Below are 26,163 nucleotides of genomic sequence, written 5' to 3' on the forward strand. Positions count from 1 at the left end.
TGCCTCGCACACCCAGCCTGCTGCCCCCCACCCCAGACCGCAGCCCCCCAGTGTGTGGGGCAGGGGAGCCCCAAGCAGCCCCTTATAGGCTGGAACTCTGTCAACCTACAAGAGAAAAGCCAGTTTCCCACTTTTTTTTCCTTTAAAGGAGAATCCATTTTTAAAGTCTGTTGGCAATTCTTTTACATATTCTTGTGTCCCACTTTTGGGTCGCACCGCACGGGTTAAGAAACGCTGTCCTAGAGCATCCCCGACCAATGTTTATCCAGAGCATGGGCGGAAAGTAAGAACCGCTGCAGCCTACCTGACAGCAGCCTCTACTGGTGACTATCGCATGCCCTGGGCCACAGGGGACAAGCAAGTCGCCCTTCTGGACTGCATCCCCCTGTCTTTATTTTGATTTCAGAAACATGGATACCTTAACTTTAGCCTGTAAGATTTGTACACAGAGGCATCTCTGTGTGTACCATTAGGTGTTCAGCAAATGAGACCTGTTGCAATGTGACAGTAGTGCCCTGGTATGACACACTTTTGCACAGCCCCCTCACATGGCACAGTTGGGCCCTGTTAATTCCCAGGACCACTCTCTTGGGGACCAGCTCAGCAAGCCTCATCCTCCGTCAAACAGGTTTTTCATATGGGGGAAGGCCATGCTCCCCGCTCTCCGCCCCTGACACCCAGTTTCCAATCATGCACCCAGGCCTCCATCTTCCCGACTATAACAGCTTCTTGTCGCCTGTCTTTTCACACTGCTTGGTATAGCGCGATTCCCTACTGCAGTGATTGTCAACCAAGGCGCCACAGCACCCTGGAGTGTCTAAAGAGCCATTCAAGCATACCATGGGGTGCAACGCCACACCACGCCACGCCAGCACTGTTAGGTGAGCAAACATGATTCACCAGATAAATCCAGAGATTTCAAATAGGAATTTATACTGTTAAAAACATTCTGACCTGCGTTAGCATTGTTCTGTTGCCAAAAGTCATGCGAAAAGTAAGAGCTGGCATTTTCCTATCAGTGCCTCTAGCTAGATGTGGAATGCCTGGAGTCTAAAACAGTTGAGCCCTATTGCACTAATGCAAGAAACCAAATCAAAGCAACACGGGGACCCCATCCTACCACTCATCCGGAGTGGTACCCTTGTCACCCTCACTCATTGTTTCAGGTCAGATGTGACTAGACTCTGCAGGCAGGAACAGCTTCTTTGTATTTCCTATGAAGAGCCTGCCATGTGTCTGGGTCTATCAGCCATCTCTTCTTGTATTCAAGGGTCACTTTTCCACGCAGTATTAGCACAGGAATCTCCCACCCTACATTCCTCTTTTGGAGGGAAGCAGAAGACAGTTCCAAGGCCGAGCTCTGCATTTGAATCTTCTTTTCTCTTTCTGCTCTAGCAGTCCCCGTCTCTGACCCAAAGACAATGCAAGAGTCCTAGCTGCCTTATTTCAGAGCTACATACATGTTATACGGCCAGGCATACATCCCGAAGTCGTTAAAACCCATCCCCTTCCCCCAACAAAACTTCTGCCTAACTCGCCCTCAAGCCTGTGGGGTCTGAAAGCCCTCGCATAATCATCCCAAACAATAGCTTGAGAGAAGGGTGAGAGGACAAGATGGAGTCTGCATCAGGCAGTGAAAGACACTGCTGTTGTACAGCCAGGAGCAGGTCGCGCTGCAAGGGACTTGCACCTCCTCCAGGGAACGGACGCCGCCAGAAGTGCTTCTGACTCATCGGCTGCACCAGCTGCTCGTGGAAGCTCTGGGACAACTCCCCGCCTTGCACCAGCCCAGAAGGAGTTTTGTTTCCGCGCCTAAGCCGGGAAGACGTCTCAGTGCCTCAGGGAAGGAAGTGCGTCCGCTCCTGGCCTGTCCCGACAAAGCACTTCACTGACGGCAGCTGAACCAACAAGAATGGGACCAACCTCCTGGTCCAGCGCCCGTCCGGTCCAGCCAGCCGCGCTGGGGCCACGAGCCGTCCTGCAGCTTCAGAGCAACCGAGCATCCAGGCCCTCCCTCAGCCCGGGCAGAAGGAAAAGCCGTGGGAACGGAGCTCGGCTCAGCCAGGACAGCTGACAGCGCTTAACCCTTCCCGTGCTGCCTGGAAGCGCTGCACGGGGCCCACACAGCAGTCCTCAACACAGCCCAGCACCAAAGGGTTAAGAGCTCCGGGAAGCCGATTCCCAGGTCTGGCACTTCCTCCCCTCCGAGCCAGCACACGGGTCAGACTGCTGCAGGGGAGGGCGAAAGCTCCCGACTGCCCCTGCTCCCAGCGCCGCGGGTCAGGCCCTGCTGCTCGGCTCTGGGGGCTGGTGCAGAGGAGCTCCCCCCAGACATGGGCAGCCAGCGAGGGGGTAGCACACCTCCTGGGGTAGCCCAGGGGCCTCCACCCTTCCTCAGTCGAGATGCAGACAGACCAGCCTGCTTGCTGGACCAACACCCCCGCACGAGGCTCCCCCAGAGACCTGTCCCCCACTTCAGGCAGCCCTCCCAGAGGCCGGTTCCTGCTGCGGCGCTGGGCGCATCAGGGGTTAAGGCTGGCGCTCCGCTCCCCTGACCCGAGTGCTGCAGGGAGGGGAAAGCTATTCTCTGCCTTTGATACAGCATGTGAATGCCGAAGGCCTCACATGTGTCTCCTTTCAGGGCCTGGCCTACTGCCCACGAGCTGTCCCCCCTGGCACCCAGGGCAGCGGGAGGGAACATCAAGGACCGGAGACCGAGCTACCAGCCAGCTGCACTGAAGCCTCCCCTGCTTTTCCTCCTGGGAGCCTGGACCCCTCTTCCCAGGAGGGGATGACAATACCTGCTCAGCTGTGCTGATCCTTCAACAAAACACTGCCAGAGCAAGCTTGGGTTGGGGGAGGCCCCTGCCCCACAAGCTCCGTGCAGCACCTGGGCAGCAAGGCGCAGCTCAGCAGGTTGTTCAGCTCAGCACAAGCACCCTCTCACCCCACACGCACTTCTTACTACGTGCCTTGCAGGGAGGGCTGGAGACTGGCTTTGCAATGGAGTCTGATTTGCTGGCGGTATTTATTACCACAAGCCACGCAGCTGCAATACCGGATCAGGCCCCACCACAGCTCCATCTTAGCCCCTGCCACAGCAACCCCATCCATACATTTATCCTGTTTCTACTGTTATGTATTAGACTTAGCTTCTTGCGCTCCAGGATTGGGAATCCCACAATCAGAGGCTCTGAAGAGTGCGAAAAAGTGACTTTCCTGTACCTCTCCTCTGAAGAGCTCATCTCACCAGACTCCTTACCCACATCCCCAACTCTCAGTTTGGGGTTCCAGTCTCAGGTGACCCACTACTGGAACAGTGCAGAAAAGGATTAGGATAACCATCTTTGAGCTGATCACCACACCATGTGCTGTGGATACCTGGCACTATATAGCAAGCTCTTGCTTACCTTGCATTCATGAACTGGCCGATTCTTAAGTTTAAGACTAAAATGGCTGACAGCAATTAGATCATCTAGTCCAGCCTCCTCTGCAAGCACAGTTACAGAATTTCACCACATACTGGGTCAACAGCTTGCCTGTGGCTAATGTACTTTATTCTCCCAGAAAGGCAGACCACCTGCTTTCACACATCCAGAGTGGAAAACCCACCACATCTTCTGGAAGTTTGCCCTACTAGTTAGTGATCTTTCCCCATGCAACACCCATGCCCCATTTCTCCTCTGGCCAAGGAGCTGGGGATTAGAATGATGCCGGGGGGAGGGAAGTGCTTCCAATGGGACTACGGAGGCGGGGACAATTCTCCTTGCCAAGTAAGTGCACCTTCCAATGGCCCAATCCAGGAGGCTAGAGATGTTCCAGTGCACCCCACGTTAGGAAGGCAAGGTTTGGCTCGCCTAATGGGAAAGCTCCCAGAAAGAAGGAATATGACATTGCTGGACATTGTCCAATATTTCCTGCAAGGCTGTGCCTACTTGAAAGCCCAGCCTGGCACTAGGAAGCACCATTCAGTAACAAGAATGGTGGGGGATGCTGTCCTCTCCCGTTTGCCACAAGGCAGATTTTTTACCCTCTGACCTTTCTCCACAGCCACTTCCATGCACCTGCCCAAAGAGCCTGTTCACCTTCCCGCAGCTGCTCCCATTCATCAGACGGCCCAACAGGAATTCCTCCAGCCCACCGTGCACGAGATGCTCCATGTCCACTCTGCTTTCTGGTCTCTAGCGCTCCCCCCAGAACACGGCACCCTGGGGATTGTTTGAAGAATAAAAGACAGAGACTGGGGCTGAGCCAAAATGAGCAGCATAAAGGAGACTGAAAAGGCTTTGGTGCCAGCACATTCTCCCAAGAGATTAACAGTACATGGTAGGGAGGGGGAGGGGAGGGAGAAACTTGTACAAAGCCGTTCCTTAATGCACACTTACAAAACCTACTAACAAGAGAAGGATATAGAGGGGATCTGTAAGTTATTAACTAGTTTTGCTAAACTGCCTAGAACCACCGTGTGCAGAGGGGTTGGGATGTTGTTGCAGTCCCGATGGTAAATGAAACATGCAAGGAACAAGGATTTTCTTCATGGTATCTTTTATTGGACTCAAAAGCTTGCCTAACATCTCTCCCAGCTATTCAGAGACCACCAGAAAAAACCCTCGGCTCCTGACACAGAGCCACCAACAACACAGTTAGAGCAAGAACAACTGCTGGAGGCTGGGAGCCACTGCGGCTTTACTGATTGCACGCAGCGTGAACAGCTGAGAGTCCCTGCTGAAAACGCATCCCAGCACCCACTGCATCAGGCCTTCTTCATGCCCACGTCCAGCCAGCTGTGACTACCTGGCATAAGACAGCCTGATTTCTGCCTATCTGGAAGGCTTATCCAGCAGCACTCCTAACTATACAGTTGGTCCAATAAGAGATATTGCAAAAAAAAAAAAAAAAAAAAAAATCCCTACTTTTGAGACATTTCCTGGATCATCATAGCTACAGCACTCCAACCCTACTATCCCAGGCTAGGATGTCATCAAGCTCACACCTCCCTCACTCCCTGGCAGGTGCAAGGAGCCGTGTGCAGAACAGCTGTATGTATTTTGTGCTAACAACCACTAATTCAAGGAATGAGACCCTGTAGGCAAGGGACCTCTGAACGTGGGACTCTGAATGATGGGACTGTTTTTACTCTGCCTAATGGACTCTAGTTGGAAAAGCAACTCTGCAGGGAAGCTCTACCCAGGCCTTCTCCCTATCCCTCTTCACATTTGGCAAAGGCAAAAAGGTGGATGTTACTTCATCCCCAATAGCTCTGAAGTTCCCATTTCCTGCAGAAAAGAGAAGACATTTCTTTGACAGTTCTAGAAAGACACAAAAACATGTACTTCATTGAAAGGAAAACAGCTTGGGGAGACGTCAAGCAGAGGATCAAGCTCTTCACCTTGGCCAGGACAAGAGGGTCAAGCTGTAGACACAACCCTTTCTGCAACCACTGACCTTGAGTACTGCGTCCAGTTTTGGGCTCCACAATTCAAAAAGGACGTGGAGAAGCTTGAGAGAATCCAGAGGAGAGCCACGTGCATGATCAGAGGTCAGGAAAACAGATCTTACGATGACAGGCTGAGAGCCACGGGACTCTTACCCTGGAAAAGCGCAGGCTCAGGGGTGATCTGATGGCCACCTATAAGTTTATCAGGGGTGACCACCAGGATCTGGGGGAACGTTTGTTCACCAGAGCGCCCCAAAGGATGACGAGGTCGAACAGTCACAAACTCCTGCTGGACATAAGGCTGGACATAAGGGAGAATTTCTTTACTGTCCGAGCCCCCAAGGTCTGGGACAGTCTGCCAGCGGAGGTGGTTCAAGCACCTACATTGAACACCTTCAAGAGTAAATTGGATGCTTATCTTGCTGGGATCCTATGACCCCAGCTGACTTCCTGCCCTTTGGGCAGGGGGCTGGACTCGATGATCTCCCGAGGTCCCTTCCAGCCCTGATGTCTATGAAACCTATGAAATCTATGAAACTGTCCACCCTGACCTGCATCCCCGTCCAGGGGAACTGCTGGCTGCCACTTGCAGAGCGTTCAGGCAGCAGCCACCAGAAGCTCAGAGGGAAGATGAGGTGCATCAGGAACACAGGAGGGAGCAGGAAAAACTAACAGGGTGCACCTGAGAAGGCTGGTAGAAACACAAAGTGAGGCGTGGACCCCAATGAGGACCCACACCCAAGATGGCCCACGGCCAGGTCCCAGCAATGAGACCCACAGGCTCTAGAGGTGCCAGCCATTAACTGCACAGAAAACAAAAGCGTCCTGCGACTACCATACCCTGCAAAAATCCTGCTTACAACAGCAGTCCACCCACTGCTTGGCTCCTTGCCACCGTGCCAGGGGAACCTTACTGAGCTCTCATGCTGAGACTTTCTGCAGCAGCAAGCTGGATGAAATGAAGTCTTTTCCTCACCTTGTTTTGGGCAATTCCTGCTTAGAATCTGAGTAAGCAGAAACAAAAATGCCCCACGCAGCATAGGGCAGGGTCACCGCTGCCGCTGGCAGAAAGGAATTCTGAGGCTCGCACTGCGCCCTGATAAAGCAGCAGGGCCGCTCCAGGTTTCCCTGGCAGCTGGAGGCTGTGGGATTCTGCAGCCAAGTACTGCAAAGGCAAACATCTCCCCAGCTAAAGCAAACAAGGCTTTGGAGCCCCTGCTGAGGGCCTGCAGCTACTGCAAAAAGAAAGGAAAAAACCAAAAAAAAGAGAATGGGGAGAGGTGGTGGGGGGACTTACAGAGCCCAGCTGCCCAAGGCCAAGCTGACCCTGTAAGCATGCAGGGGACACGGTGCTGGACGTGAACAGAAGGTTTCTCGGGGCCTGGAAACGCTCCAAATCAGTCATTTAAGCGGAGTGGAAGCAATGCTCTTGCAGAGCTGGGATTCGAGAGCAGCACTCATTCTGCTCAGGACACTGAACTGTACGTTTGCCTTTAAGAATCCCTCAGTCTTCTGTTACTTGCATTATCATGGCAGGAGCTGACTGTGCTGGGGGCTGTACAGACATGAAAGAAGGCTGGCCCTGGCTAAAAGAAGCTTGCGGATGGAGACAGATAGAGAGTAGAAAGCAACAGCGTGGAAACACAGACCAGCCTGACCTGCACTCGCATTAACCAGTGCCATGTTACTTTGTAGGCAAAGAAAGTTTAACAGAGGGTTTTAAGAGAATAACAAGGTAGTTTTCCAGATGTTTGTAGGGTGCACACCTCCCACGTGCAAGGACTGGCATGAGAGAAAACACAAAAAGTGCCCATTTAAAAATCTAGCAAGGAGATGACAGGGGTGGGCACCACAGGCCGAAATGAGGCAGGTACTAGATGAGAGATTGGGCGGGGGAAGACTGTGAGGGTCGTCAAGGGTGAGAACAAGCAGTTCCTGTTTGATGCGATCAAGAACAGCGGGCCCAGGAGAGATGAAGCGAGAAGGCAGGCATGGGCAGAATTACACATTTTGGAAACGCTGCTTCAGCGACCTATCTGCACGGACACAGGCAGAGCGAGGCTGTTTTGCCACGGCTAGAGGATGTCGCAGAGCATGGAGGAGGGCTCGCTGCTCAGCAGCCTCAGTGGAGGCCTTCCCGGGGTTTCTGCTGGATGTCCTCAGTCAGTGGAGATGCAGTTCAATACGTCAGTCTGACTGGATTCAGTTTCTGACCCAACTGAAGAGAGGGGGGCTACAATGTCTCCATGACTTCATTCCTGTCTGCAAGGCCATGTAGGGGCAGGACAAACATCCTTAACAGTCCTGCTTGCATGTCGAGGGGAGCAGTACGAGGTTTGTTGTTAGTAGGCTTGCCTTCAGGCACACAAACCGAAGTTCACTTCCTCGCTGACAGTTACATGGTCAATCACAAACCAAAGAATTGATATCACAATACTTACCGAATTAAATAGCTGGCAAATTATTAACTTGTGTCCAGCAACTCGTTTCCAGTATCTGCAGACCACGTGGTTTTTTTGCAGCTGAATTTCACAGACCATTTGGATCCCCCCCCCACCAACAATCTTAAGGTTAGTGTTTTTCTTTTAACTGAGATGCTCTATTTTAAACAAGGTCTGATTCAGGAAAGTCACATAATTTGTTAAACAGGCGGTTCACAACCGTCACAATGATGCCTTCTGGCCTTATAGTCCATGAATAACTGGTACACTGTCTCAGTTTGAAGACAAGATATTAGACAGGTTTAGAAAGAAATGAGACCTTAGGATACATTTTCAGAGCATCAGTTATGCTGGGAAGAGTGACATCTAGGAGACTGGATCAGATACAAGATTCAGTACCCAATTTACTATTTTTTCTCTTTGTAGACAGCATGGCAAAAGGGAGTACAGGGATGAAGTGCTCCTTAACATGCATGGTGCTTTATAATTACATCGTGCAATGAGGGTCTTCTTCCCCAGAGACAGAAAGGTAAAAGACAGCACAGTCAGGCACAGAAGTCAGGCTCAGAGAAGGAGTGCTGTGAGAAGTAACGGACTCTGTTCTAGGGAAAATGTTAAGGGAGAAAAAAGTGTAAGTTTAGCAAGACTGTCAGGAAAATGGCTATTCTGGAACCGCCACAGCATCGACCTCTACGGAGGGGCACACCCAGCAGGTTTTAATTTTTCTGCAATCTGGAAATGGTAAAGACTTCCATCACCACTTGGAACAGGCAGTGCCCGGAAGTCAGGGGCTGAAATAAGGGCCTCTGAACCTTCACCTGTCCTTCAGCCTTCATCTGTCCAAACATGAATGCAAACATAGTATTCACTTGTCAGCAGCGCACAATTCCCAGGTACTCTGTGCCATAAGTATTACCAACATACAGGTGAGTCTCTGGCCTGGGAGCAGCTCTAGCCATAGGAATACGCAGGCTACAAAAGATGGGCTGCAGAAAAGGTTGCCCATCTACTCTAGCATGAAAAATAGCTTGCCCATTTTTATGCATGACTGGCCAAGTCAACTGCATGATTGCTTCTGTCCAAGTGTTGGCAGCAAACTGTTCTCTCAACGGGAAAAAAAAAAAAAGGAGGGAGCGGAGCTGGGATTGGGCAAGACCAGGCCTCTGCAGACACGGGGGAGGGAGAAAACGACATCCCTATAAGAATTCTGGGTTTCTCTGCAGCAGCATCCTGCAAACCCTTCCCACACGGCAGGCAGACACAGGCAGGATGCTTTTAACTTAGCTGAACTGCACAACAGCTGTCAGCAGAGCCCACTCCAAATCAGGAAACAAGATTTTAGATGGGCCCAAAGGAACCTTTACGGACGAAGGAGAGAATCTTCGCTGTGAAAAGCAGCAAGCTCCCTGACCAGCCTGCATGTAATAATGTTCCATTTTCCCTCTGAGCTCCCAGGAGATTGGACCTCTCTTTCCTGTCTATCCAAAGCAGGCCAAGGAAGAAGCCAATTAGAACCAAAATAAAATGCCAGACCTGGCAGGCAGCAGGAATGGTCAGTCAGCACTGAGAGATTAAGACTAAATTGTATGTATATTAATGCTTCCATTTCAGATTTACCAATGAGGCAGCATGACAATGTGGAGATGGACAAAGAGATCCACTAAATATAGACAGAGTATCAGGTTTTGTCAGCATGGGAAAGTTCCTGGAAAAATATTCCACAATCAACAAAGGGGAATATTGTATAGAAAGAGCGTGTCCATGTTGCTACGTTTAGGGTGGCTTAAGAAACCTCTCTTGTAAATCACTGTCCAAATGTCCAAGAGCTGGGTGTAGTGGGACTTTGCGGCCTGGGTCTTCTCATCAGAGAGCTCTTTGCCGCTTTCTTTCTTTTTCTTTAAACAAGGGCAAATCCGTTTGTCAACAACAAGGTCTGACTCAGGGAAGTCACAATCTGTTAAACAGGAGTTCATAACACAGTCACAATGGTCCCTTCTGGCCTTATAATCCATTAATAACGAGTATGTTGTCTCAGTTTTGAAGACAAGTTTAAAAAGAAACGAGGCCTTGGGATACAGAGCATCAATTATGCTGGGGAGACTGTCATCCAGGAGACTGGACCAAACAGATCCGCCCTTGTTTAAAAAAAAAGCAGCAAAGAGCTCTCTGATGAGAAGCCCCAGGCTGCAAAGTCCCACCGCCAGGCTCTATTCATTCTCTCTCTCTCCTGCTGTAATGCAGGATGACTTACTCAAACTCTGGGACTGTGCGACAAGTTAAGCAGATGCACAAAATGCCTCTCCTAGCATCCCATAGCCAGCACTGAACACTCAGGTCTTCACAGCCACTAATAAAAATGGGCTGATAAACATGCTTTGGGATCACAGCCAGATGGCTGAGCTGGAAGACGGACATTGGGACATGGCTAGAGAAGAGTGAATACTGCCAGGTCCTTCAGGAGAACATGCTCTTGACTTGGTGGATTCACTTTATCTAGGCTCAGCCAACCAGTCAGGAGGCATCAGATGTGCAGAGGGTACCCTACAGGAAGAAAGGATGACCTTGAGGATGGGAGCAATTGAAGTGGGACTAAGTTTAAGTAATCCAAAATGCAGGGCAAGCACTTTGGGACTAATAAAGGCTTATCTGACCAGAGGCACGAGAGTTAAAAACAACTAAGTAGTACTTGGCTGTATTAAGTGATCACAGAAAGAGCGAGCCACTGGTGCGATAACAGCAAAGGGCAATTCCAAGCGTAACAAAAAGAGGGGGTACTAATGCCATCCTACAAGGCACTGGCGAGACCTCATCTGGAACACTATGAACACCTTTGGTCACCCACATTCAAGAAAGATGAACTCAAACTGCAAGGGCAGGGAGGGAGGGAGAGGAGAGAAGGAATAATATGATAATTGGGGAAAATAGAAAGACTGTCTGCAGGAGCTGATCGTGGGACCCACCTTCCTATTCTTCACCTCCTCAACCCAAATCCTCGCCTTGGGGGCCAGGTTTCTATCAACAGACAGGGGAACCTCCTCTGCGTCCTGGCTGAGCCTCTGCACGTTGACCAGTATTCACCGGGGAAGGTCTGGCTTCCTCACTGCAGCGATGAGGGTCCCCCACGAACATCAAGGATGTTGCAATTCCTACAGCTCCTGGGAAACCCTACTTACGCAGCTCACAAAGCCTTTTGCTGAAGCTGGGGACAGTACAAAGGAGCTGTACAGCTCTGCCGTGCACAGCTGCTGGGTGACAGGGGAGTGTGTGTCTGTGGAAGACTTCAGAGAACAGACAGGTGCCTCATGCCAGAGCTAGATGCTGAAAACCAAGAACTGGCCCGCATAATACATGTCTACACCACACTGTGTGCAACATCCGAGAGAACAGGAGAAGGCTTTACTGACTGCTAGTAAAGGAGATGCTTTTTGGATGTTATAGGCAGCCAGAGAAGGTGCATCCATGAAGGCCCCCAGTGGGACCAAAGCACACTGTGCTCTTACTTGGAGGCTATGGGGTAGTGAGGAGGTAGTGTAGGATAACCAAGGGAATGAAATCTGTTTATTAAAAAACATTTTACTAGAAGTAGATGTCATCGAGGTGTAATCTAACTGTGCACTCAGTGATTATTTTTAGTCAGGTTATTCATTCAGAGGTCCTTCCAGTCAGCAGAACCGTGCAAACAAAACTAACTGTACTACAGCAAACGCCAAAATAGCTTAGTGCATATTTGCGTGCAGGTGAGGGAGGCAGAGACTGAACCTATGTCCTGTTGCTGGGGAGGCACAGAGTTAACTGGGAGGAGTATACAAAGGAGTATAGTATCACATTGCAAGGAGGGAATGGGAGTCCCAAAACCCCCATGCTCCAAAATGTACTGGTCAGCAACAGAACTGCTCCCATCAGAGCCACCTTCCCCCTGTATGGTGTCTGGTACACCCGCACACTCCTTTTTGAACATGCTGGACCACTGCAGAAGACCTCTGCTCCACATTTCTGCGACCTTTTGCCAGCACTGAGAACCCAAGCTTTTTATCCTCTTTCACTTCCTTCACGGATCTGCTAGACATAACGCAGCTGACAAGGCCCATGGGGGTTAAGAAGCAAGGAAAACAGAAACGGCACAAGTAGCTTCCCAATACTAGTCTCTGCCAAAAATGAACAAGTGTCACCAAGTTGGCGGATGCTGTCGTTCTTGCTCCTCCTTGTCTGTCAACGCACTGGGGCAAATAGGATTTTCCACCTTACTTTCCCTTTCCTGCAGCTCCCTCTGATGTCAGCACATGTCCCTTGACAGCAACCTTTGTCAGAAGGAATTTCCTTGAAGTGAAACTTGGAGAGGCAGACAAGATACTGGAGCTGCTGAGCAGGGGCCAGGTCTAAATATCCCTTCCAGCCGGACGCTGTCACGTGAGGCCATGTGACAGGAAGACCAAGTGCCAATTCCTCTATTCAGGCAGCCGGAAAGCAGCAGTGCTGCTCATCCCCGCCTTAACCAGCACATCCCTCTCAGAGCAGAGGGCAATTCAACTTCCATGCCCACGTGGTGGGTTCAATGGGGAGAGCGAGCTCCAGGGATGCCAGCAAGTGCCAGCGCAGTGATGCTGGCTGTGACGGGTAGACGGCAGCTCTTTAGAAGATGGGTCACCACCCCACGCACAACCTGCTCAGCACCTGAACCCACCTCACTTGAACCTGTGTTCAAATGAGGATGAATTTTAAATTGGTTTGATTAAGTAGTGAGAGACCCGGTCCACCTCCACCTCCAAGCCCTCTCAATATCTTTAAAGTCATTTACTGCGTTACAGCCTCAGCTCAGCTTGCAGGCATTCATTGCCTCAAGTACACCTTTTAAGTAGCAAAGGCAAAGCTTTAGATTCTATCTAAGCAACAGGAAACAAGAGTCCAATAAGCAAACACACTGAAGCACTGGTGCACGGATGTGAATCTCCGAGTAATGGATGCCCGTCAGTACCTTCCCGAACCGTCCCGCGGGAAAGAAACCAGCGCGTCCAACTCTGACAGGTTCTGAGACTCGGGGCCGTCTGCCCAGCCCAGCTCACAATGCGGGCTTGCCAAACAAAAATGCAACCACAGGACATAGCACCACAGCAGGTCTGGCTTTCACTTCCCCAAACATTGTATTTTCATTACCAAATGTGGAAAAGTCAGAAGTTAAGACACAAGTCCCCTGAAAGTATCCTGTCCACGTCCCTACTCATTATTCTACACAGAGCAAGTAACTACCTGGCTGCAGTTTTTCAAGTTCTCTCTCTGGCTTCCCTCGATTCCCTCCCCCACCCAGGATCAAAAACAGGTCAGGCATCCAAGAACAGTCAGGGTAAAATTCACCTTCACTAAGCAGAGTTAAGCCTGAAATCGTGCTTTTATAATGTGTATGCTCTATACCTCCCCGCCCAACCCCTTTTCCAATTAAACAGGAAATGCTCAATTAGAGAGCTGCTTCACACAAGCCAGTTGCTCTTAACTGCAGGCATTTATGCCAAAGTCTTCTCCTATGATGGCTACAAGACAGGTCTTACCAACTCTGAGATCTGAGGGCCACAGTGGATTGCAAGGGGGCTTGACACAGAGAGCAGCAGAGGCCTCAGAGTAGTGCCTGGATCAGCCCTGCTCCTCACGCCTTCCTGCAGAGGAGGCACCTCTCCAGATCACAGCCAGGGCGTGATCCTCAGGCTTATTCCCTTTTTGGAAGGACCGCCTGGTTTCACTCCAAAAAGCAGATCAGGTCTTAACAGAAACAGGACAAGTGATCAAATCGCTGTCCCTGGGAACTGGAGGCCACCCACCCCGGTGCCAAGCTGCTGCCTCATCTCCCCCCACAACTTCCCCTCTCCTGATTAGCGTTTCAGACACGCTGCAACGCAGCCAATGAGAACGGTACTGCCCTGATCTGGGCCCAGCCTTAGGAGCAGCCGAGCGGAAGCTATGGAGACGAGCACTGGTACCCAAGAGAAGGCTGGAGGCAGCCAGGTCCAAATACCCTTCCAGCCAGACGTCGCCCAGTTGTGACCACGTGACAGGAAATCCTAGTGCCAATTCCTCCATTTAGACAGCAGATCCAGCACAGCAACAACTGCAGTCTTGTTCACCCCCCTTTTACTTGACAGCCTCCAGAGCAGCAAATTGTTCGCTTTCCATGGATGCCAGCAAGGTGACAGCGCTTGTGGCAGGTAGATGGCAACTCACTTGAAGTTGGACTAGTATGCCACCCACCACATTTGTGGTGCAAACCAGGTGATTTGGACTGGTAAGAAACTGAAGGAAAGCTTGGTGTGCTCACAAGCAGCTGTCTCAAACTGTTTTGACCCTCTGAACTAGTGGGTCAACCTTTTTTAAGGCTCAAGGCCCCCCTCTTAAATGCCAGCTCTTATACTTTCACTCATCTTTGACTACGGAACAACCAACGGAGCAATTCTTCTGTTGCAAAGAACTCTGAATGACCACAACAGGTCAGAAAGTTTCCAGTTGGAAATTTGCAGAGCAGCACAGGGGGCTGCTCCAGAGCTGCCAGGAACGTGGGACAGGGGCAGCTTGCTCCAGAGCTGCAATCTGTAGCCTGCGCACTCTGGGTCGGGGTATGCATGCAGGGGATTGTGGCTCTGCCCCAGCTCCAGACAGGCTGTCACCGCTGCAAGGAGCTGGGGCAAAGCCACAATCCCCTGCATGCATGCCCATGCCTAGAGTGTGCAGGTTATAGATCATGGCTCTGCCCTGGCTCCGGGGCAAGCTGCCCCCCTCCCACCTTCCCAGCAGCTCGGGAGCAGCCCCCTGCGCTGCTCTGCCCTGCCCATTGCCATTGCGGCTGAGGTTGGGGTCTTCATGGAGACCAGTACAAGCCACGCGGGCAGGGACAGCTAGGAAACGGAGTCCCTGGGAGACCGGATCCAGCCTGCGGGCCAGATGTTCCCCATCCTTGTTTTAAAGCCTCATACAGCAATCCAGATGAGAATCACCGCTCTGGACAGAGGACAGATCATTTCACACTTCAGTGTGAACACAATATTGCACAAACAGTGGTGAAAGACAGGTGGTAAGTGGGTAGCAGCCAGCTGGGGAAGATCTTGAACTCTGAGTATATGAAAGCAGCAAGCCAGCAAAGCCTGAAACTGCCCTGGATCCTGGAGGCCCAGCTCCCTTCACAGCAATGTGGGAAAGAGGAGATTAAATAACTACCAACAGTCTTTACCTGACTTATTTGGAAGAGTTACGCTGGTAATGTTAATCTCACTGTTAAATGAATCATATTATTAACCTAGTTCTTTGTGTGTATTGGAAGAAATGCAATGAAAATATATTCATGTATGAATAGTGTTCCATGCTTTGTAACTCTCTTCCAAATCCAAGCAAAGCCGCAGCCACTGACACAGATGCGTACTGAACCAGCCGATGCTGCACCAGTGCTAGTGACACAATACACTGATCTATGCTCTCCAAAGTCTGATGCCTGCTTTGTTCCCTCTGAGATGCTGCGGTGCATTCCTAGTGCCTCAAGAGCATTTTGCAGAAGCCATGACATCCCTGAAGTAATTTGAAAAGAACACCTTGAAAGGACTGCGATCCTGTATCAGGGCTAGCTGGTAATGTACAGAAATGTATCATTAAGTCAGCACCTATGGATTTGCACATTTTACGTGCAAGACATAACACAGGACTCCCGTGACCTATGTGCAGTTCAAAGACTCATTCCAGAGGCATACTGTGGACAGCAGGCAAATGCCCCTCTACTGAACACACCAGCTCATTAAAATGCAACAGCACCAGTTATTTGAGAAAATTCAGTTCAGTCCGAGTAGTGATCCTGCCCATCCAGACCCTGAGCTCACACCTCTGCAAGGTAAGGTTGCTGTGGCACCACTTTACAAGTCACAAATTTTACACAAGTTTACAGTTTGAGAAAGATCTCAAATTGCAGGGATGGCACACCAGAACACCTGCCCAGGAGGCACCGCAGCACTCCTGAATGAGAGGAAGGCGGGGGGGGCGGTCAAGAAGGCCAAGGCGGAGATGGGACTGGGACTAGCGAACCAGATCAAGGACAACAAGAAGTCCTTTTTTAAACACATAGGAGGTACAAAGAAGGTACCAGGTAATGTGGGGCCTCTGCAAGACATGGTAGGAAATCTGGTCGTCACACCAGATGACAAAGCTAACCTATTTAACAATTTTTTTGCCTCCATTTTCCTGAGCAGGGACCAGGTCACACTCCCCACCGGGACCGCCGCAGGCCCCAGAGGAGGTGCAGCCAGGCCTAGGGTCAGTGAGGATCTAGTCAGGGAACGTCTGGAGGGACTGGACATATTTAAATCAGCGGGTCTGGACAATCGCCACCCCCGAGTGCTGAGGGAATTAGCTGCGGTCATTGCGGGACCCCTGGCACAGCTGTACGAGCACTCAGGGTGCTCTGGCAAGGCACCAGAGGACTGGAAAAGGGCCAACGTGGTTCCCCTTTTCAAAAAAGGGAGGAAGGAGGACCCAGGAACTATAGGCCAGTTAGTCTTGCCTCGATCCTGGGCAAGCTTTTTGAGAGAATTATCCTGCCGCATGTCCACGAGGGACCAGTGGGGGAGGTCATGCTTAGGAGCAACCAATGTGAGTTCATTAGCGGCAGGTCCCGTCAGACCAACCTGGTGGCCTCTACGACCAGGTCACCAAATCCTTAGACACAGGGGTAGCAGTGGACATCGTCTTTCTGGACTTTAGGAAGGCCTTCGACACTGTCCCTCACCCTGTTCTCATTAAAAAATGGGGGACTGTGGCATCAACACCCCCACAGTCAGATGTGTCGCCAACTGGCTGGAGGGCCGCACCCAGAGAGCAGTGGTGGACGGGTCATGTTCAACCTGGAGGGATGTGGGCTCAGTCCTCAGGCCCGCACTGTTCAACATCTTCATCAGTGACTTGGACAAGAGGGTAAACCCTGCTCAAATTTGCTAATGACACTAAGATGTGGGGGGATGTGGGCACACTAGACGGGAGGAATAGGCTACAAATCAGACCCAGACAGGTTACAGGTGTCAGTGTTGAATGCCATCTTGTTCTCATCCACCCACAAGTGCAAGGTGCTGCACCTGGGGAGGAACAACCGGCACCATACCTAGAGGCTGGGGAACTCCCTTCTTGTCAGTGCAGAGGCAGAAAAGGATCCTGGAGTCATCATTGATGCCAAGATGAACGTGGGCCGGCAGTGTGGGGATGTAGTCAGGAAGGCCAACCGCACCTTGTCATGCATCCACAGATGCATCTCAAGCAGGTCCAAGGAGGTGATCCTCCCCCTCTGTGCGGCACTGGTCAGGCCGCAGCTGGAGTACTGCGTCCAGCTCTGGGCGCCGCACTTCAGGAGGGATGTGGACAGCATTGAGAGGGTCCAGAGGAGGCCACTCACATGGTCAGGTGGCAGCAGGGCAGGCCCTACAAGGAGAGGCTATGAATGTGTTTGTGGTGAAAGATGAGAACTCAAGAACAGGGTAAGAGCGTTCAGCCTCCCAGCCCTGTCAGGAAGATCATTGTACTGAGGGAAAAGCCTCTCTCAATCCTCTTTCACCTCCACTGGGCAAACCACAGATACAGCATTTGTCAAAAAAGCACCTTCTCTACAGTTTGCAGCAAAAAACAGTCAGAATCAGAATGAAAAAGGACTGTAGACTCCCTTGGGTTATTAATTCCACTGTACCTGTAAGGTAGGGATCCATTTTTTTAAATGAATGCCTTTCTGCAAACCCCAAAACTCATCTCATTAGGATAACACATTTCTTGTTGCTTAGGCAGAGTGTCACAAAGAGCAAATACAAGAGCACAAAGGCACTGACTGGGACAGCTAGTTTTATCATCAACATTTGGGAGAAAATTCCCTGGGAAGTGTTAGGAATTATAGAAAGTCAAACATAGAAAATGCCACATCCAGTGCTTTCAACCCAAGAAAGCCCTTGCTTTTCAATTTTTAGCACAGGTCAGATGTGCACATCTACATTTTCCCTTACTCATGGTGGGGAAAACCTCCTCTTAAAGCACAGCCCATCCACAGGAAAATCGAACACAGACCGAAGGAATACACAACCAAGCCCATTAATCTGGAGGATTCCAATGCATACAAATCAGGCAACGAGAAGTCCATGTTACTATAGGAATTTAAAGCTGAGCCATCCTATAAACTGCAAGACCGAGTCCTGTTTTTGATAGGAATGTTCTCCAAAGGAGGTGCTTTCCTCTTAACCATTCACCCTCTAGTTTTGCTCCTAATACAGGCTGAAGCGTATTTCCTCTGTCAGACATAGAATCCCCCCCTCCCCCTGAGCTCTCCTTCTTCCCTGTCAATCTTCTAAGCTCTGTATCTTGAATGTTGTATTGATTTATCTATTTCTACTGCCCACCAACTGTCACGTCACCACCACCCCACACAAGATCCAGAGGGGATTTTGGACAGTCCATGACTCCACAGCCAAAAAGCACTTTTGGTCTTCTATAGCTCTTCTTTAAATTCCCAATCATTATGTCACAATCATTGTTCTCTAGGAAACCAACTTCTGACCCAGTAATGGCCTCATCTTTATCAATTCTAACAACTTCCCAAATCGTTACCTCTTCTTGGGTGCAATACTTGTTATAAAGTCACCTAGACAGTATTTGCACACTGCAGGCATCCAGAAATTTGCAACAGCCCCCTTCTTCTGCCATACTGAAAAAGAAGAAGAAACAAAGCAAAAATGCTAACACTACTCAATAATTTTCATTTGTGATATAGGAGACCAAGTTTGTAAGTCAAAAGTCAGTTTGAGCTCTCACACATGCAAACACAAATGCTAAGAAAGGTCTTCCTGTTGAGTGGGAGCCCATCTGTAAATCCTGTACAAACACTAGCAATGGTCAAACTACTCACAAACCTCACAAATACCAGCAGACATCTGCCATGCACAACAACCATTTGTCTATCCACCTTCTCCGATGAGGTGCAACTTGCCCTGCCTGGTGGGACTCATAGATTCATAGATGCTAGGGTCGGAAGGGACCTCAATAGATCATCGAGTCCGACCCCCTGCATAAGCAGGAAAGAGTGCTGGGCCTACATTACCCCAGCTAGATACACATCCAACCTTCTCTTGAATACCCCCAGGGTAGGGGAGAGCACCACCTCCCTTGGGAGCCCGTTCCAGACCTTGGCCACTCGAACTGTGAAGAAGTTCCTCCTAATATCCAATCTAAATCTGCTCTCCTCTAGCTTGTGGCCATTATTTCTTGTAACCCCCGGGGGGGCCTTGGTGAATAAATACTCACCAATTCCCTTCTGTGCCCCCCTGACGAACTTATAGGCAGCCACCAGGTCGCCTCTCAACCTTCTCTTGTGGAGGCTGAAAAGGTCCAGTTTCTCTAATCTCTCCTCGTAGGGCTTGGCCTGCAGGCCCTTAACCATACGAGTGGCCCTTCTCTGGACCCTCTCCAGGTTATCCGCATCCTTCTTGAAGTGCGGCGCCCAGAATTGCACACAGTACTCCAGCTGCGGTCTGACCAGCGCCCGATAGAGGGGAAGTATCACCTCCTTGGACCTATTTGTCATGCATCTGCTGATGCACGATAAAGTGCCATTGGCTTTTCTGATGGTTTCGTCACACTGCCGACTCATGTTCATCTTGGAGTCCACTAGGACTCCAAGATCCCTTTCCACTTCCGTGCCACCCAGCAGGTCATTTCCTAGGCTGTAGGTGTGCTGGACATTTTTCCTCCCTAGATGCAGCACTTTGCATTTCTCCTTGTTGAACTGCATTCTGTTGTTTTCTGCCCACTTGTCTAACCTGTCCAGGTCTGCTTGCAGCTGTTCCCTGCCCTCCGGCGTGTCCACTTCGCCCCATAGCTTAGTGTCATCTGCAAACTTGGACAGAGTACATTTCACCCCCTCGTCCAAGTCGCTGATGAAGACATTAAAGAGTATCGGTCCAAGCACCGAGCCCTGCGGGACCCCACTGCCCACACTCTTCCAGGTCGAAACTGACCCATCCACCACAACTCTCTGGGTGCGACCCTCCAGCCAATTCTCCACCCACCGGACTGTGCAGTAATCCAAGTCACAGCCCCTTAACTTGTTCACCAGTATGGGGTGGGATACCGTATCAAAGGCCTTCCTGAAGTCCAAGTATACGACATCCACCCCTCCCCCTGCGTCGAGGCGTTTTGTGACCTGGTCATAAAAAGAGACTAGATTGGTCAGGCACGATCTACCTGCCACGAACCCGTGCTGGTTTCCCCTCAGCATAATTTGTCCTGCCGGGCTCTCACAAATGTGAGCCTTGATGATTTTCTCAAAGATTTTGCCAAGGATGGAGGTGAGACTGACTGGCCTATAGTTACCCGGGTCCTCCTTCCTCCCCTTCTTGAAAATGGGAACCACATTGGCCCTTTTCCAGTCCTCCGGGACTTGACCCGTGCGCCACGAGCATTCAAATATTCCCGCCAGTGGTTCTGCAATGATGTCGGCCAGTGCCTTCAGTACCCTCGGATGGAGCTCATCCGGGCCTGCCGACTTAAAGGCATCCAGTTCCTCCAAGTGACCCTGCACCACCTCAGGGTCCACGCATGGCAGTCTGGTGCCTTGCTGCTGCCTCCCTACACTCCCAGTGAGAGACTTGTCATGCCTCTCGCTTAGGAACACTGAGGCGAAGAACTCGTTGAGGAGTTCAGCCTTGTCCCCTCTGTCCGTCACCAATTGTTTCTGCCCATTTAGCAGGGGTCCTATTCCTCCCTGGGCCTTCCTTTTACTCCCTATATATCTAAAAAACAATTTCTTATTGTCTTTTACTTGGGTTGCCATCCTCAGCTCCATGGTAGCTTTGGCCTGTCTAACTGCCTCCCTACAAGCACGAGCAGAAGAGGTATATTCCTCTTTGGTGATCTCTCCCTGTTTCCACTTTTTATGTGCTCCCCTTTTGGCCCTTAGTCTGCCCTGGATTTCTCTGGTCAGCCAGGGAAGCCTCCTGGCCCCTTTCCCTCTTTTACCTCGCACGGGGATCATCTCGCTTTGTGCTCGAAGGATAGCTTCCTTAAGGCACAGCCACCCTTCTTGGGCTCCCATCATTTCAAAACTACTACTCTGCAGTGCATCCTTCACTAATCGCCTGAGTTCGCTGAAATCAGCTTTCCTAAAGTCCAGCACGTTCACCCTACTGGTTACCTTACCCACTCGACGCCTTATGTTGAATTGTACTTTTAGGTGATCACTGTCCCCCAGATGGCTACCGATCTGTAGGTCCCCTACTATGTCATCCCCCGTTGCCAATACCAGATCCAGTAAGGCATTCCCCCTAGTGGGACCATGTACCTCCTGCATCAGGTGGAGGTCCTGTACACAGGTTAGAAACCTGCGTGAGCGGTGGGACTTTGCTGTCTGTGTCTCCCAGCAGATGTCCGGGTAGTTTAGGTCCCCCATGACCACTGCCTCTTTAGCTTTTATCGTCTCTGAGAGTTGCCTCAGGAGCCCCAAATCTATTTCTTCCCCTTGATGTGGGGGTCTGTAGCAGACCCCTACCACCAAATCCTTTTCTCCTTGCCCCCCATGTAGCCTAACCCACAGTCCTTCTACTTCCTCATCCTTTGATTCTGTCTTGATGAGGGTTGATGTATATTGCTCCTTAACATAGAGCGCAACCCCTCCCCACATAGAGCGCAACCCCTCCTCGGAAGCCTCTTTCACACCCTCATCAGTACCACAGCCCTGCAGTTCGTTCAACAGGGAAACCACGCACGGCTCTGGCACCCGAGGGGTCTGAGTTACCACTGACTGACGTAGTTACCGCACTCCTCGGTGCCGGTGCCAATCCTCCCACCCCCTCGGCCCTCCCCCCTTCTTTTCTCACTCTCTTTCCCAAACAGGGTGTGACTAGCGATTTTATATTCCACTTAGGTACATCTGCCAGCTGGGCTTAACTCGATGACAGTTCTTCTTCTTTCAGAGCCACACTCCTCATACACGTATATCAACAAGCAAGAAGCTCTCTCCCTTTGTATTTTGCCAGGTTAGTTAAATGTTTTGACAATGTGCCAAGGGGGTCTCTCCCACCTTACAATCATGCTGGATGCTTCTCACCAGAAAGCAGGCAGGGTAGGTTTGCACCTCAGAGACTAACCAAACCAGGTTTCTTTCATATGCAAGATACATGCTTGGGCTATATACCCACCAACACCAAGCCACAGCACAAGCTTCCAGTACTGAAGTGCGCTCACCAGATGCTGCGAAAGGCGGTGCACAAACAGCGCATAAGCAGAGTATCTACCACCGACCGGGAAGAGCCGCGCTAGCCAGGACAGCGCTGGAAGGGGCCTGCAGGGGCACGTCCAGCGGCTCTCAACCGGAGCCGGTGTCGGGGCCCGCAAGGGCCGGGCGTCTGGCAGCGTCCCCGCCGGCAAGGGGCTGCGGGCGCTGAAGCGCCGGGGCGCGCTGCCCACGTGCACACGCATGCAGGCAGGGCGGGGAGCGGTGAGCCGGGGGAGGCGCGGGCTGCAGCCCGGCGGGCAGGGGAGCAGCGCGAGCTCGGACCGTGTCCGCGCCCCGCTCCCTCCTGTAGCGGGCAGCGTGCCGCGGGGTGGGTCTGGTCCTGGGGGCCGCAGGCTCCGCCGGGACTCGGTGCGCGGCGACTTCCCACCGCGCCGCGCCCGGCCGGCCCCGCTCCTGCCACCAGCTCGGGGCACGGGAACAAAGCCGCGCTGCGCTGCTCCGCCCGCACCGCCCGGGCCCGCTCCGCGCGGCGCCAGGGCCCGACGCCTCCTACCTGCGCCTGCTGCCGCGCCGGGTCTGGCCGGCCCCGCCCCGCCCCGCCCCCCAGCCGGGACGCGGCAGGGGCAGCTGCTGATTGGCTGTGGGCGCAGAGGCTGAGCGGGGCCGGCTGCTGGTTGGCTGCCGGGGGCGGCGGGCATGTGGCGGCGGTGCCGGGCCGGGCTCGGCTTGGCGCCTGCCCCCCCGGCGGCGGGCGGTGCGCGGTCCCGCGGGCACGGGCGCAGCCGGGAGGCCCCGCTCCGCAAACAGCCGGCCACGGGGCAGCGTGCGCCGGGAGCCGCCCCTCAGCCCCGGGCGCCGCGGCAGCGCCCTCGCGCCGGCAGCCCTGCCGCTCAGGCCCGCGCGACCGCCAGGAAGGGCGGGGCGGGGCGGGGCGGGGCGGCCTGTAGGACCCCCAGCGGCGCGCGCGCGGGGGGTGCAGGCCGCTCTGCCCGGCCGCCCCGCGGCGGCGCTCCGACCGTTACTAATGCACAGTGTCGCATCTCGCCGTCTCCGTCTCCCACCCGGCTGAGGGGAGCTGTGGCGGGGGCTGTGCAAGCGCTCATTACATCTGAACAGCGCTTCTGCCGCTCAGAGCCGTCAGCGTCCGCCCAAGGACACACTTGTGCTGCCTGGGTGACATCGGGCCTCCCCCTGTGCTGGTCTGTGCTATTTCACTGCCCCCACAGCCCCTGTCCAGCAGCCCCCGGCCCAGCATGCTGAAGCGAGGGCTTCTAGGGCTCGTGGTGCTCAGCAAACTTGTGCAGAAGACTGCAAGTCCTGCCTCTACAGAGGGAAATTTCCCCAGGTCCCCCAATGCAAGTTTGATTTCCTAGTCCATAACAACTGCATTGCTTTCGTTCTTCCTCAGCAAGACAACTGTTTCCTAGAGAGTCGAAGTGGTTGGAGGTGAGGTGGCTGAAGGGTGATGAGCGCAGAACCAAGGAGGTCACAGGGCCTTTGCTTCGCCCACGACCCGCTGCCGCACGGTCCTGGAGTTGTCTGAGACGTGAAACAAGTACCCGCGTCCACGGACCCTTGAGAGTGGTGTTTCTGCATGGTGACCTCAACCTAACTCCAGCTGCAGGTCATGCACGTCTGACAGCCTGCCTCACCATGAGAAGGAAAAGGAAACAGCAATCCTCTGGGTAGTGACCATTTCAGGTAATTACTGCCTAGTTTAAGCACCATTTTATGGGGTGGAAATCTACAGCTGGGGCTGTTGGGAGGAGGAGTCCGTTCCAGTGTGGCATAGGGTCGTACAGCTGCAGTGGCCAGCGTGCCAGGGATATAAGTTCTCACAATAGTCTGTCTGTCTAGATCCGTGACTGTCAGCCAGGATGCCACCACACCCTCAGTTGCCTTGGGATCCTTTCAAGGGTTCTGTGGGGTGTCACACAGTGTTAGCACTTCTGGATGTCCAAACATGATTTGCAAGATAAACCCAGAGATTTCAAATAAGAATCCATAGTGATAGAACTGTCTTGACTCGTGGATTTTCTGAGTTCTTTGCAATATAAAAAATACTCTATTCTTCCGTAGTCGGAGAAAGAGTTAAAACTAAGATCTGCCACTTTCTGAGGGGTACCTTGAGTCTAAGGTGCGGGGGTGGGTTAGCTTGAGTCTAAAAGGTTGAGAACTACTGGTCTAGATTTTGATAAATCTTTTCCCTCATCAGGTCACCTGCAGGCTTGCCACAAAAAAGGAAACACAGAACTTGACTTCCAGTTCTTCTGACAGGAGCATGCTTCAAGTTAGTGTAGGGACTTTTTAAACTAAAAACTATCCATGGCAAAGATACTGATGCGTTTGATATTGTAGGAAAGTTATGCTGGAGATGGGGGGTTGCATTTAGTTCTTGTTTCCTCTGGTCTTGGGCCAGCTCTTGTGAAATGCTTGTCCCTACAGATAAGAATTCTCTCCTAGAAGTGAAAAGAGAAATCCAAGGGAGATGCAATCTAACCAGAAATTATCTTTGCAGCAGTGTTGTGAATGATACTGGCAGGGCAAGGTTGCATTTGTCAAGGCCAAAAAAAAAAAAGGGACCGATGAGAACCTGAATGAAAGTGTTAGCTGTTTACCCCAGGTATTTACTGGATAGTTCTCCAGCAATTCATGGATAAGAAGCTTGCAAGACAGTCCACTCCAACGTGGCAAAGGGACCAGTGCAATTGGTGCCAGTAAAAGCCATGTCTTAGAAATGCTATGAAAAGACAATCTGCAACATTTAGACATAACTGGATGGAAAAGGAAATTAGCCTCAACTTTGACTTAGAAGGGCACTTGCCTTCAAAGCAGTATGTCTAACTGAAGGACTAGTATGATATAGCCATGAATAAACTAAGACTGGAAATTAGGAGGTGTGTAACCATCACAGTGGTAATATTCTGGAAGTGCCTCCCAATTAGAGCTGGCGGCAAAAATGTAACTTTTTTTTTAAAACAGCTGGATAAGTTCATGAATGGGACTATATAACATGGTTGTCAGGGATAGCAGAGGGTTGGATTCTGACCCAAGAGGTACTGTCTTATGCAAGTGACAGCTGCGAGGCCATCTGATCTGTGTTAGTGGTGTCTAAAGGCAAATACATCCCCCCTTTCAGGTGCCGCTGGCCAGAGGACTGCTTCCAGGGCTTCCAACCAGTGACCTGAGCACCTGCAACCTCTGGGATTTGTTAGATGACCCTAGGTAAAGAGATTTATGTCCTGTAAAATCTATGCTTGGTCCAGAGAACAGCAGTTTAGGGCTCTGTGAATGCATTCCTTAAGCTTATCTTTGTGCTGGCTCCCTAAATACAGAAGCCAGGGCAAGCCTCAGCATTCCCAGCCCTTAATGGATTCCCTGTTAGTCAGTGGGATAACTCCTTTCCCTTTACAAACTCCCATGACAGCTAGGGAAGAGGCCACTGTTTAAGATATGGAGATAAGCAAGTGAAAATATGTTCCCAGCATCTTCACTGGGCTGCTCAGCCAGAGCATTCGAACTCCCACAGGAGCAGGGGAGATTTGCCATACCAAGTGCAGAATATTTCAGGGTTTGTAGTATTCTCTGTCCCTTAGCACAGCAGGATGTCAATTCAAACATCTCAGAGACAAGTAGCTTACAACGCTGCAAGGAAATGAAAAACTCTGGGTTTGACAAGTAACCAAGCTGCTGCTGCTGGGCAGTTTTGTGATGGCTTTCACAAAGAAACCGATTGTATCAGAGAGCTGGGATAGTGCCTCTGAAATAAAAACTCAAACTTGCCAAATTGTTTGGAGGGCAAATTGATATTCCAAAGCCCTGATGGTAGTGATCTCTGCTCTGTCTTGAGATTTAGACTTAGACATCCCCTCTGGATAATATCACATGGCTTCTCTCCTCTGTAGTTGACAGTTTAGAATCGCTTTGTTGTCTGACATTGTTTGTGAGTAGACCTAATTAAAAAGTAGGATAAAGGGTGTCATTGATCAATCAGTTAGTGGGCAAAATCCTAAGCTGATGTCAAATGATTTGACAAGTACGGCCACATCAGGTGTTCCAGGTGTAAC

The 26,163-nt window shown here is 51.4% G+C and overlaps 1 protein-coding gene and 1 long non-coding RNA gene across 12 annotated transcripts in view; one reads left to right on the plus strand and one right to left on the minus strand.

Moving 5' to 3' along the window:
* The window catches only part of PLXNB1 (plexin B1), an 87,707-nt gene that overhangs the window by 60,126 nt on the left and 1,418 nt on the right, over positions 1-26,163 (minus strand). For 2 of the 8 annotated variants that reach the window (XM_090021653.1, XM_090021647.1), the window contains exon 1: positions 22,650-22,787. The exons of 1 other annotated variant lie outside the window; for it this stretch is intronic. The gene's annotated coding sequence lies outside the window, so the exon portion shown is untranslated. Of the gene's footprint in view, positions 1-954; positions 1,446-1,690; positions 1,846-1,923; positions 2,179-22,104; positions 22,591-22,649; positions 22,788-26,163 lie in introns of those variants that run through there. 5 more of the 8 variants (XM_090021650.1, XM_090021646.1, XM_090021652.1 and 2 more) reach the window with 5 other exon arrangements.
* LOC149856014 (uncharacterized) overlaps positions 23,151-26,163 on the plus strand; it is a 37,582-nt gene continuing 34,569 nt past the window's right edge. The window contains exons 1-2 of one of the 4 annotated variants that reach the window (XR_016438458.1): positions 23,151-23,295; positions 23,505-23,797. This is a non-coding gene — a long non-coding RNA (uncharacterized LOC149856014). Of the gene's footprint in view, positions 23,296-23,504; positions 23,798-25,235; positions 25,322-26,163 lie in introns of those variants that run through there. The other 3 variants (XR_016438459.1, XR_016438460.1, XR_016438461.1) reach the window with 3 other exon arrangements.

The sequence above is a fragment of the Crocodylus siamensis genome, chromosome 11 (genome assembly GCF_052110815.1).
Source record: "Crocodylus siamensis isolate JL-2025a chromosome 11, ASM5211081v1, whole genome shotgun sequence".
Lineage (NCBI taxonomy): Eukaryota > Metazoa > Chordata > Crocodylia > Crocodylidae > Crocodylus > Crocodylus siamensis.